We start from the raw sequence: 13,473 nt of genomic DNA, 5'->3' as shown, positions 1-13,473 counted from the left end.
GGAAACTCGACACCTACATTAAAACCTAAATCCTGTTCGAATAGCTTACATTAACGTTATGTTATTTTTAAACCTAAAAGATACCCATTTAAATAGACAATGTATCGGACTCTACATAAATCTTTGTACTATTTTCGATAGATACTTCAGATATTAAAAGACTCTGGTATTGATGTCTACAGATTGACAGTTATTTAAGCAAAATAGTTGGGAGATTTTTGGAGCCTTTTTACACTCTAAGATTGTGACAAGAGACGGCATTACTATTCCGACGTTACGCCACGTGTATAAGGCCCTTAGAGCTATTGCTTAATCACGTCAAATACTTTTATTTCCATTCATGTTCATATATCTGGAGCATTCTCTTCCAATTCCAAGACGGTCGATTGGCGCAGTTTGCAGCGATCCTGCTTTCTGAGTCCAAGGCCGTGGGTTCGATTCCCACAACTGGAAAATGTTCGTGTGATGAGCATGAATATTTTTCAGTGTCTGGGTGTTTATATGTATATTCTAAGTATTTATGTATTTTATTTATAAAAATATTCAACAGTCATCTTAGTACCCATAACACAAGGTACGCTTATTTTGGGGCTAGATTGCGACGTGTATATTGTCGTAATATATTTATTTATTTATTTATTAATTTTGCAACCTCTTCATGAACCTGCTACTTGAGCTTTTTACTGATGAGAATTTCCTCTTCTAGATCACGCAACAGTGCAGATCCTTATAACCGCCAACCGGACATTATAAATATTTCTCTCTAGTTGTGACTTCAATGTAATAATTTGTTTATTCTTCCTCACACATCACAAAATTAAGTCTCCAAAAAAATCTCTACTTCAAGAAAGAAACTTCTATGATATATCATTTTTTAAATACAATCGTACCAACCACCTACACATAATTTGATTTTTGTCTCATTATTTGTAGAAATAAAGCAACCCGAATATTAAAATAGCAGAACAAAAGCGCCCTAATAAGGGATGTATTTCTGCCGATCTCTATTTTTCTAAAGGCAGAACAAATAACCTTTTTGTGTATTACACATAAACTGATACAAGAATCACAATTAAATCCATTCTATGAGTTTTTTGCAAGAAGAAAAATATAATTAACTATTTAATATTTGATAAATCGAATTATTAGAAGGAAAAGTGCGAGCGCACAGTTAAAAAAAATATTTTATAAATGCATATACTAAACTATTTCCTTATTATGCTGCTAATTATCAATGAATTATATCAAATGATTGTTTTCGCTATCATAAAGGTCTGGATGTATATTATAGCGCCTAACTGGGAATTGACATGACAGCCGACTGGTGCAGTGGGCAGCGACAGCGACAGGCTGTGGGTTCGATTCCCACAACTGTAACATTTTTGAGTGATGAACAAGAATGTTTTTCAGTGTCTGGAAGTTTATCTGTATTCATAAAATATTAATCAGAGATATAAGTACCCATAACACAATCTACGCTTATTTTGGGGCTAGATGGCGATGTGTGTATTGTAGTAACCTATAACTAATCGGACTATGTTATGTAAAAGTAAATATAAACTTAATACGGATTATTGCCCTAAGCTATTTTAATAAATTAAGCTTAATATTGCAAACAATTGAATTGGCAATATAAAAATATACGAAACATATAAAAATATTTATAATATATAAAATATGACGGACTGAAAGACAACCTAAAGCCAAATTCTTTTTTTTTTTTAATTACATTATCAAGTTGTATCCATTTTGGTGTTTTTGATGAAGTTGCTGATATCCGCTGGTTTATAAAGTATTTTTCTTAAATTGATATCCTGTAACAACCACATTGCATGGTTAACTTTTTAATTTCCATTAACTTAATCTATTGATAATTTCCAAATAAGCGGAGTTTGGGTGAACATATTTGCGTAAGTCGAGATTAATTAATATTAAAGTCCAATCACAGCTGCGTCGTTAACTCTTAATTGTTAATTGAATCGGGGAACTTTTAATTGTTAGGACTCAATAATCCAGCCGTTTGGGCCGCGGCTGAAGTCGCCTGTTCAATTATTCAGCACATTTCCCACTTAATGGCTGCTTGGCTATGTTTACCGTCTGCATTCAGTACACAGCTTTATTTTAATCTGCATCATCTATTACCCACGTTCAGTTCCGTGTCGTCGCTTATTATTCCGAGTTGTTTACACTCCACGCGTCTACCAAATGCGGATTGGTAGACTTCACAAGGCTTTGAGAACGTTAATGTCACAATATCACCGTCTACTTAGACTATACTACTATCCCACTGGTATGCACTAATTACGGTACTGCCCACCGCAAGCATTGATATCCAATTCGGTAATTTAATCCCATTAATTATAATTATGTTATCCAGCAATCATTATGTAACAGGTCCCTTGTCGGTTGAGATATAACGTATATCTTACTATAATCCAACTTCAATACGTATCGTTGTGTTACTGTTAATTACTATATTTACGACAATATATTTCCTGTTGTTAAATTTCAATTGCAATAATTATTATCATACAATTAATATCTTGTTTAAAATATATAATTTACATGTTATACAATTGTGAGATATTTTCATTAGTTCTAAAATGTTATTGAACAGTTGTTATTAATTTAACAAGCTGTCACAAAGTGTACAAAATGCAAACCGTGTTTAGAAACCTGTTACATGTTAGGTGTGTATTTTTATGCTATTAAACAAAATATAACAAGTTAAAACATTTATTGAACAACATTGATTTATTGTTTTATATCCTCGGGAAAAGGTTATAAAAATCCATTAAAACATCTAAATAATCCTATTATCCTGTTGTTATATATAACGATAATGAGCATGAACGTAAAATTAGATAGCTCTACATAGTAGGAATATCAAAGATGTGATTCTACTCTACATACAAGAATATCACAGATATAAAATTTGACGTCACGAAATACGATTAAAGTTTTGTTAAAATCACAGAGTTGTTGAGAAAACAACAATCATTTTGTAATTTCATTAGTGTGTGAACCTTCCGTGTGTAATACCATTATTTATTCCACAGCGTAAGTACAAAGAGTAACGAAATATTTACCAAAGGAATTAAATTAAATATATGGCTTGAGGAAATTTTACCTCAGCAGAAAAATAAGATGAAATCAGTTCAGAGCAAACCGAGCTCGCCTCCGCACTCACCAATTACACGAACGTGCAATAAGAAAAACACTTTATGTACCTACCGACTAACCAACCGACCCACCTGAACTAATTCCTAACTTAAATATTAAAGGTACAATTCTTTTATATGACTGCAAGAACTTATTCTTTCGGTTATATTTATTTTTATATATATTTTTAATTAAAATCTATTAATGTTACAGTCAAGGAAAAAGTGCTTACAGTATAACAAGGCATATAGCCTAGTAAAATTAAATTTCAAAATTCAAAATTAATTTATTTCAAATAGGCCTACTTTATAAGCACTTTTGAAACGTCAAGTATGTCTGTTTGTAGTGACTCTAACACCATTTTGGAAAGCAGATTCTACCGAGAAGAGTCAGCAAGAAACTCGGTAGTTATGAAAATTAAGCTTAATTTGCTATACTTTGCGAAAAGCAGGATAATCTTTATGGTGTAATTTATAATTTCTTCAATCCTTATACTCCACACCAAACAGATCTTCGGCAATGTACCCTCTAGGCACGTTTCGCTCCGAAACTGGAGCATCCTCAGGAGATGTTGACTTTACAATGAATAATTGTTCAGTGCACGCCTGCATCTATCCAATAACTCAGTAGTTGCTATTTTCTACAGTAATACTGTGAGTACAACAGTAACACTGTGGGTTAAGACTTCGGCTTCCCTTTGGGTGGACTGAGTTTGATCCCCGGAACTGGCGGTTGGAGCGTTTTAAACACTTAAGTATTACTTACTTCCTTTGTTGTGAAGAAAATAGTGTATAAACCTACATGCCTAAGAGTTTCCATTATGTTCTCAAAGTCATGCGAAGTCTACTCATCTGCACTTGTTTAGTGCACTGGACTACCGCCAGTGCCCGGCTCACTTTGAGAAAAAACTGGCACCTTAACTCGGAGCTGGTACTTAGAATTTCCAGACAATATAACAATTTAATCATTTTATATCAATAACATCAATTGACGGAGCACTCAGGCTTACTGAATAGAGCGCCACTCACATATAGGGAGCAGGGGAAATTAAAATTTAAATAAAACAAAACCAAAAACCTGAGGTACTCTATCATAACCATATCACGACAATCGTTATCTATCATCGGTTCAGAGCAAAAGTCGCATAAAGAAGGTCTCTGACACCATGTCATAGGATAAATAGGTTGAAAACAATAAAAAAAAAACATTTTTTGGCCATCAAACCCTCGTGGTCCGGTCAAATGGTCAAAATGGTTAACACACACTAACTATTACACAAAAAAATTTCAATCGAATTTGAAATTGTTAAAACAAACAACATCAAAGTATCCATTCTCCTTTTATTAATGAAACAAGATAATTTAATTCAAACATTCCCAAGAGGCTGTATAGATTGTAGAACAGATTATAATACAATACTTATTTGAGTATACTTGAAAATTTACTAGAAGCATCATTCAGTCTTTGTTAATGAGAAACAAATATCGAGTTTCCTCCGAAACGACACCCTTAACCTAAAGCCTTGTTATCCAAATTAATTTTGATTACAGATAATTTATATCCAAGGCTAGTCAGAAGGGGATTGTTTTGCCAATGGGTGTTACAGTATTCTCAGTAGTGAAGAAAAGTTTGTTTGTTTGTTTGCCCTTCCTTTGCGCCCTAACTAAGCCTTAAATCAACATGATTTTTGGCAGGGAGTTGAAAGGACGGAGAGAATCTTAAACCGTTATAAACGCGGACGAAGCACGTTGGCAACACCTAGTAAAGATATAACTGTACAATGTTTTCATAAAAAAACTATACGGTAACAACTATAAAATCAGGTATTTGACATCAAATCATCTCATCGCATACGATTAATCTTCAGTTCCAAAATCCACGGTTTTGGGCAGCCTCCAGCGGCTACCAGAGACTCGTTTGATGTTGTCTGTCTACCGTGTGGCTCGACTAACGTTGCTATACCAGTGCGGGGTTGCCATTCCAGTGCCTTGGTTCCCCAACGTACAGCAGTTCTCCGAGTTATGTATCTCATTATCATTGTTCAGCGTATTGTGATACTATTTAAAAGAAGTGTCCTAGTGCCCCGCATTTTTTCATTTTTTTTGGACTCAATTATTCTTTGTAAAGTCAACATCTCCTGAGGATGCTCCAGAGCGATGCGTAGTACATTGCCTGATGATATTTTGAATCCCACTAGTCCACATATTTTAATTTAAAAAAAACAATCCAAAACCCCGTTTGGATAATCATTTGAATCTATGGAGTAGTCAAAATGTGATTATAGCGATTACTTATTAGACAGAAGCAGGTGTTACTTTGAGGAATTGCATGATGTACAAAGAACATGAAATTTCGGAAGATCTGTTTCGTAAGGAGTATGAAGATTGGTCGAATTGTATATTACGCCGTACATATAGATAGATAAAGTATTTAATGCACAAATTACAAAGAAAACAAGCAATAACGAAAAAAAGTACATTGCGCAAAGGCGTACAGATATTCATGCTTTTCGCCGATTATAGAATATGAAGCTTGATGTTAATCTAGGCTTCCTTTAAGCAGAGTACCCAATGAAATGGGTGTCAAAGCCTTTGTAATGTCATGCAAAATCAGCGGCTTTGTGTAAATTCACAACGGCTTTAGCTAGGTACTCTGTAGTCCTAATAAAGACACTCTTCAGTACAATTTACCTTTTATATTATCTCAAAGACAATTTCCCGCAATTTTATTAAAAAAAAAAATCTCACTGAATTGTATTCAAATATGCATCTATAGAAGAGAAGCTAGGACAACATAATGGTACATACGAAGCGTACATACAAAGTGCTCCCCCTCAAAGATAAGTTTAACGTCAAAGTATATAAGAACTATTAAATTCATTATGTGGTAAAACTGGGTATAAAGTAAGAACTGTTCATGCCAATTGCTTACCAAAGCATGTAATAAAGGCCGACTTGCTTTTCACAACAGTAGAGGAAAAACATATTCAAATGGGCTACAAACGTTTATTAGGTTAGGAAAGCCCATTACCTAGTCTAAACTTAGTATAAGCTGCTTTATATTCTGCCGTAGGGACTTGGATGCTACATTAATATCAACAAATATGTTTGTTCGTTAGTGTTCCCCAAAGTTTTAGTACTTTTTAGGACATACAGGTAACATAACACAGCTCAACACGATTTTTATATTACAGTTTAAAATAAAGTTGGCCTGAGAAAACAAACAATACTAGATAATTATTAAAATCCAACTTAGGATGTAATGTCGTACAGGTCTAAGCTCAACTTCACTTTTCAAATGTGTATAGAAAGTAAGCCTCATCATCATCACATCAACCCTTTACGGGCCGGTACAGAGCATGGGTCTCCTCCCACAGAAAAGAGCCGTACGATCAATATATAAACTTGGATCACGCGAATCGCTTCGTGAAAAATTTAAACAAATAGGTATTCTTACAGTAGCTTCGCAATACATTTATAATAATATAGTCTTTGTGAGGCAAAATATTACTCTTTATAAATCAAAAGCTGAAATTAACAATCGACTTACCAGAAACGGTCATAAATTACTGATATCTGCATATCGTCTGCGAAAGGTGCAGAACTCCTTTGTGGGGTTGAGTATACGCTTTTACAACATGATTCCTGAGGAAATTCTTGACCTACCAATGCATACATTTAAAAAATGTGTAAAAACGCATCTAGTACAGCGAGGTTACTATACATTTTATGAATTCCTCAATGACAAGGTAGAATGGAAGCAGCCAGCCTCGCTCTCATCTCCCGCAAGATAGCAAAATGATTGTAAATGTTGATGTTAGAAAAGAGCAACTACTGAGTTTCTTGCCCGCTCTTCTCGGTAGAATCTGCTTTCCGAACCGGTGGTAGAGTCACACAAACATGCATACTTGACGTTTCAAAAGTGCTTATAAAGTAGGCTTAGTAAGTAGTAGTATTGAAATAAATTAATTTGAATTTGAATTTGAACAATGAGAACAGCCGTAGTCCACCACGCCGGCCACTGCGGATTGGTGGACTCCACACACCACGTTGAAGCAAGTGACAAATTTGCATTACTTAAAAATCCTTAGTTTTCCTATTTAAATTAATTTTGATTTATCATTTTATCACTTTTAGTGGTTTCTTCTAGGCGTGTCTTTCTGGGAAAACGAAAGTTGCCGACCGCCCATACAAATTATATACAATACGCCCATACAAATAAAAGATTGCACAAAATAAAACTATACAGATATCCTAACTAATATTATAATTGCGAAAGTGTGTTTTATTTGTTTGATTTTTATCTAAGAGAAAGAACAAAGAGTAACATAGGCTTCATTTGGTCCTAAAAAAAACAATTTCTCGAAGATGGTTTACAGAAACATTCGTATTTTTACATGAAAAATCGCCCTTCATTCACGTCCTAACAAAACAACGAATCCACTTGATTTCGAAATGAGAATAATTTTAATTCTGTAAAATCCTCAAATTCCCAAGGAAGATTTGAAAGAGTGGTCGATTTCTTCATGAAGCGAAAAATCGAACCGAAACTAAGGGTAAAAGCTTTGGTAAACTAACCACAAGTTAGTTACATACACACATAAAGCCTTTACATAAAAAGTGTATCGCGTTAAAATATAAGCCATTACATTATTCGCAGCTGGTATATTTCCCCTACCAGCTTCGTATTTGTAACGTAATTACTTTAAATTCATGACCGCCTGCCTTCAGCATTTGTTAACGAAGTCCCAATTTGCAGCACAATACGGGCCTAATTTAAAATTATTTGTTATATTTTCCATTGTAGGTGAAAAGGCTTTAGAAAAAATTCGCACCTCCGGGCAAGACTGCGGGCAAATAAGAAATTCTGTTGCCAAAGACAATAGAGCTTTGGATCATTCATAACTTAATGAAGCAAGACTGCGAACTGCGAATTATTTTATTTTCGTTTTTTATCCGCCATATTGTCTACCGCCATTTTGAAGTCATAATAAATGCAAGCGGTAATTTTTTTTTTCTCATCCTACTCAGTTAATGTGTCGAAAGAAGAAGAAGTAATATACCTACTAATAAAAAACAATGAAAACAATACTTCAGTACCCTGTAGTAAAAGCGGGCGGCGCGGCGCGGCGGTGGAAGGGATGTCGGATGCAGGACCGCGCCTCTTATTCTTTCATACACTAAGCATGCAAAGTCTACTTCGGCTTCAATACTTTTTCAATGTGTGAAATAATGAGGATACCTAGCTTACGTTTTCTGCACCATGTTATTTCGTAAAATCTGTGGAAACTTTTTAAACAAAAGATCGTATAAATTAAAGACCATAGTAATAGGTCGTTTATAAGTCATCATGATGGCTTATGGCCTAAATACTTAGGGAAATATAGGAGAACAGATCGACATACAAACCCAAAAACAAACGTTTAACCGTAATTGTACGTATAAAAGCAAAAAAGTACACGCTTGCTCACTAACTGACTCGCTCGCTGAATAATGACAAAGATGCCATCATTATAGTAACAAATGTTTTTGAAAAACCCGTAGGAACCCTTTAATTTGCTAGGAAAAATAATATAGTTTCAAAACTCTCCATCCGTCTTAAATGTTTTCAAGCTACCTTTTTAATCCTAACTTCTGTTGGCTAAGGTCGGAACAGCGCGGCGGTCGAGAAGAAACATTGGTAACAAAATAAGTTAAAACATACGCTTAGTTCAAAAAAACTAAAAAATAAGTTTGGTATAAAAAAACCAAATTAATTTGCACTATTTTTTTAAGTTTATTTATAAAAGCGTGATTTTTTTTTGAACTATTATTGTTATTACAGGCAAATTAATGTTTGTAAATTTAAATTAACATCATTCCTGTCTCAATAAAAAATCTTATTTTGCAAATTGAAAAATGGAATAGTCTTATCAAATTAGTGTATTGTCATCGGTCTTCGATATAGCGACAAAGTTTGAACAAAATCAGACCGTTTGAAGAGGTACAAAATCAAGTCTGAAGGAGTCGGTTACAAACCTACAACCATACGAAGAGACATACAGGTGTAGCTAATAAAAAGCGTGTAAAAAAAAATAATATTATATTGGTATGGATGCAACTTTAAAATTTGTGAGCATAACAATACAACCTATTTTTCATTCAAACAATTCTCACAACAAGGGACCTCCAGCCTCAATCCAGCAGCTCGAGGGTAACTTTTTATTGCAAAGTTAAATTAGTTTTTCATTACCCAACACCGCTGCCAGTGTCATAACTCTGCCCCTCATTAGGTCGGCCCTTTGTCTTATCTTTGCATGCGAGTAATTAATTACGTTTCGAAATTAATTTACTCTTAATGGAAGAGTATCGTTGTTGCGAAATAATTAAGCAATTTACTCATAAAATTTTGTTTGCTGTATCAGAGAAGGCCGTGTTTAAGCTTTTGATTAAATCGTCGAACTCAATAATTTCGTTATTATAACGTTTATTGTTATCTCCTTTTGTCGGCTTCAGGAGAGGAAGGTTCTCTGTTTTCCCCTTATGTTATTATGTTACTTCGAAAACTAAAATTGCCTAAGTAGACAGTCCATGCAAAGACAAAAATATCACACATAGAGATAGATGGCAATTATTATGCGTATATTATATGGGAAATGTGTACACGGTAGTGTGATTATGGCGATAACCATTCGTAAACATAAAAATAAAGCTAGGAGAATTCCAAACCAAGCTCACAACAAACTTAGCCGGGTGTTCTTTTTTGTTATCACCATCTCACATTGTCATTTAAAATTAGAAGAGCAACCTGGTTAGATCAATAATTCACGACCAAGCTTTTTTATTGACTAAGTTGAAGAAGTATATGAAATCAAACACGAATGACGATCACACGACGTACTAGAGCAGTCATCAAAACCGATACGATACTCAAACATTTCGGAGAACTATGAAACAAAGTACCTACTCCAGTGAACCGTTTGATGAGGTAGCCCCATCCATTTACTGCTAATGACGATATCAGCAACTCAGTTCGGCTTAGTCTCAATATCCAATACGGTAGACCTAAACCAATTTAGGAAATATCATTTCATAGACGGGAATTGTAGACAAAGCATTCCGATCCTGTCGTTCTGATTTTGTGATTGAAACTATCAGCCGCGCTGAAGAAATGCTTAAAATTTTTTAGCTACCCCAGCATTGAAGAGGTCTTTATGATTCTTAATTTTCCTTAACTTATAACTGTGCTTAGAGTCCACCACTGATGCACGAGTAACTTCCAATATCGAAAACATGCAAGGCCTTAGTGCCCGTACCCAGATCCGATAATTGTTGACCTATTTTTTTTACGAGAAAACAAAACATACTAATAGCATCAGTGCAATACTTGTGGGTTACACTCTCCTACAATAAGTCTTACTTACAAAAAGTTTGACGTCAACGGGCATCCTTATGTAATCCATGTACTGCACCAATCGAAACTTCGACAATAATGAGCCAGAATAGTTCTCAAAACAAATGCCTTACCCACTTTGCCCTATGAAGTAAAGTGCTTTGGATTAATGTCATTTTGTATCTTTCATCTTTATTTTTTACTTAGACAGCGCTATCCAGTTAATATCTTCTATAGCGGATCTTGCTGTCCACTTCCTACTCAGTCTAAGTCCCCCTTATATGTATGGATGGCAATATCTGCCAGACTTAATTAAGTATGTGTAATTTTACATTTTATTTTATGAGCCAAACTTGAAATCAAATAAGCCCAAAAGTCTTAAAAAAAATTAGGAAATAAAGTGCACCAGTTGATTCCTTTAATTAGGCAGCCCTTTAGTAACTATTCATTTCGAGGCTTGCTATCCGCCGCCTACTAAATACACAGTCCAGGTTAGTCCAAACATCAAACATTTCAGACAAGACTTAATTTAGGATATCATATTTTCCACATTGCGCCAATCGGGAAAATCAATACGCTACTCAAACATTTAGGGAGACTGACTATATACATCAAAGTGATTTAGTTGATCCCGTTTTATCAGGAAGCCACCACTTTAGTTCCTGCTAAATACACAAATAAATATATGTGCAGTGTGCACCGTTAACTCGAAAAAATGTCAAAACACCATACATTTTATTCTCTTGTGAAAGGTGTATTTATTATAAAATCTAAGTAGGTATATCCCTGGGGTGCTCAAAAAATATTGTCTCAAAATATCAAATTTCAACGTTGAGCCGTTTGGGTTTTAGATTGTCGGTCCGTCAGAACAAATTCTTTAAAGATATAATATACTAGCGTACCCAGCCCGCTTCGCGGGACTAGATTTTTCTTTATTTTATTTAAACAATAAACTTCCATCATTAAATTTTTAATTTAATTCTCATAATATATTAAATCATTTATTTCTCTCCGTATTCATTCTCTTCTATTCTCTTCTCGAGCGGGTGAAGATCATTATCTACACCCATGTACACCCAACTATAGAATATAATCATAGAAAATAAAAGCTGTATTTGACAGTTCAAAAATAGGAGTGCTCCGATCGTCACCAAACTTTACAAGATTACTCGCCAGGTCAATCCGGAGATTCCCTGAAAGTTTCATTGAAATCGGTCCAGCCGTTTCGGAGCCTATACGGAACATACCCACACACACACCTACACACATATATTTGTAATTACCTACACTACAACAACTGTTCAAAAGTACGACACACAAACATTTAAGAGGGCTTTATGAAGCAAAGTGCTCGAGTTGATCCCGTTTAATCAAGCAACCCTATATCCTCAGTTACTTCTAATGACGGTGCTTCCTGTCCACCGCTACTCACTACTGAGTCCGGCTTACTCCAAATATCCAATTTGCCAGCTTAATCCTATTAACGATTTTCGGCCAATCGTTATCTTGCGGTTCGCCCGTTTTCACGTTTATACCTTTTCTGATTATGATAATTATAATTTGATTGGATGAAAATGCAATTATCTTTGGTAGGGTTTTTTAATTTTATGTTTTAAACTATAGTTATTTGCCGCGACTACGTTTTAAAATAATAAATAAATACACTACGACAATACACATTGCCATATAGCCCTAAAGTAAGCGTAGTTTGTCATATGGGTACTAAGATGACTAATGAATAATGAATAATATACATAAACTAGCCGTTTCCCGCCCGCTTCGCTGGGCGAATTGAAAAAGGAAATAAATTACATTTTATGTTTCATTTTTTTTTTTTTTCATATTTTTATTATTCTCCTTTTTTTTATTTTTGTATGAACATAAATAGGCCCCGCGGATAGAACTGTAAGCATCGATATTGTTTAGACTTACTCAAATTCCAAATTCCATCGATTTAGCCTGTATCTTTCATCCAGGTGCTTTTTCTCACTAATATTCATTGTAACTTTCAATGTGCAATCATTATAACCTTTCCGTGCCTTTCTTCCAAAAATTAATAATAATTGACATGAAGAAAAAAATTTGAAATGAGCATTGTTTGTTGAGCATTGAAAGTTTAAGTTAAAGTCATTGCAAGTCTCATATGTGAAGTTGAAATCTGTCTAAGTTCAAGTGCGACGAATTTTCTGTTAACTAAAATTTTCTCCGTGACATCAATTTTTTATAGAAAATTAATTGTGCATGTTTTTTATGAATTCTATTGGAATAAGTAACTAAATTTCTTTTCCACATCTCATGTGCTTGGAAAATGCATTCATTTTAATCTGTTACATTTCCGCGATCCCGCAATAAAAGAATTCGTCGGTTATGTAGTCTGCAAAAGTAAAATGAATGTAAAATTCTTAGTCCGTTGATTGGATAGCTACATGTAAAGTTAAGTTTTTGAAACCTCTCAATGACTTTTTCTCCGCTGCCAAAAAGACGATTGTTGTAAGGAAATACACGAATATCCCTACATACACGAAGATCCCCACCAAATTTGGAGTCTGTAGAAGTTACAGGTTAGAAATAAAAATTTTAGATTTTAACACCCACCCCCGCAATTCCTGTCGGAAGTAGACTTTATTGAAATCCATTTTGAGATGTTCTTTATGTGAATAATAAAAGATTCCTACCATATTTAGAATTTTTAGAAGCTATATTTCGAAATTGAATTTTTTTATTGTTAACACCCACCCCCGCGAACCTTATTGGAGGTGATTCATTGTACAATCCGCTCGAAGATCATTTTTATATTACATATAGAACACTCTCACTAAATTTGGAGTCTATAGGAGCTATCGCTTGGAAATCTCCGCAATCTTCTTTGGGGTGGGATATCGTAAAATTTGTTCATAAATCATTTTTACATCACTTATAGAAAATTCCTACAAAATTTGG

At 34.4% G+C, this 13,473-nt stretch overlaps 1 protein-coding gene across 1 annotated transcript in view; it reads left to right on the top strand.

The window, feature by feature from the left end:
• Positions 1–13,473, top strand: part of LOC120623644 (protein O-mannosyl-transferase Tmtc3) — a 317,835-nt gene that overhangs the window by 252,327 nt on the left and 52,035 nt on the right. The window lies entirely within an intron of this gene.

Source organism: Pararge aegeria, chromosome 5, assembly GCF_905163445.1.
Source record: "Pararge aegeria chromosome 5, ilParAegt1.1, whole genome shotgun sequence".
NCBI lineage: Eukaryota > Metazoa > Arthropoda > Insecta > Lepidoptera > Nymphalidae > Pararge > Pararge aegeria.
This window is presented reverse-complemented; position numbering and strand designations above follow the sequence as displayed.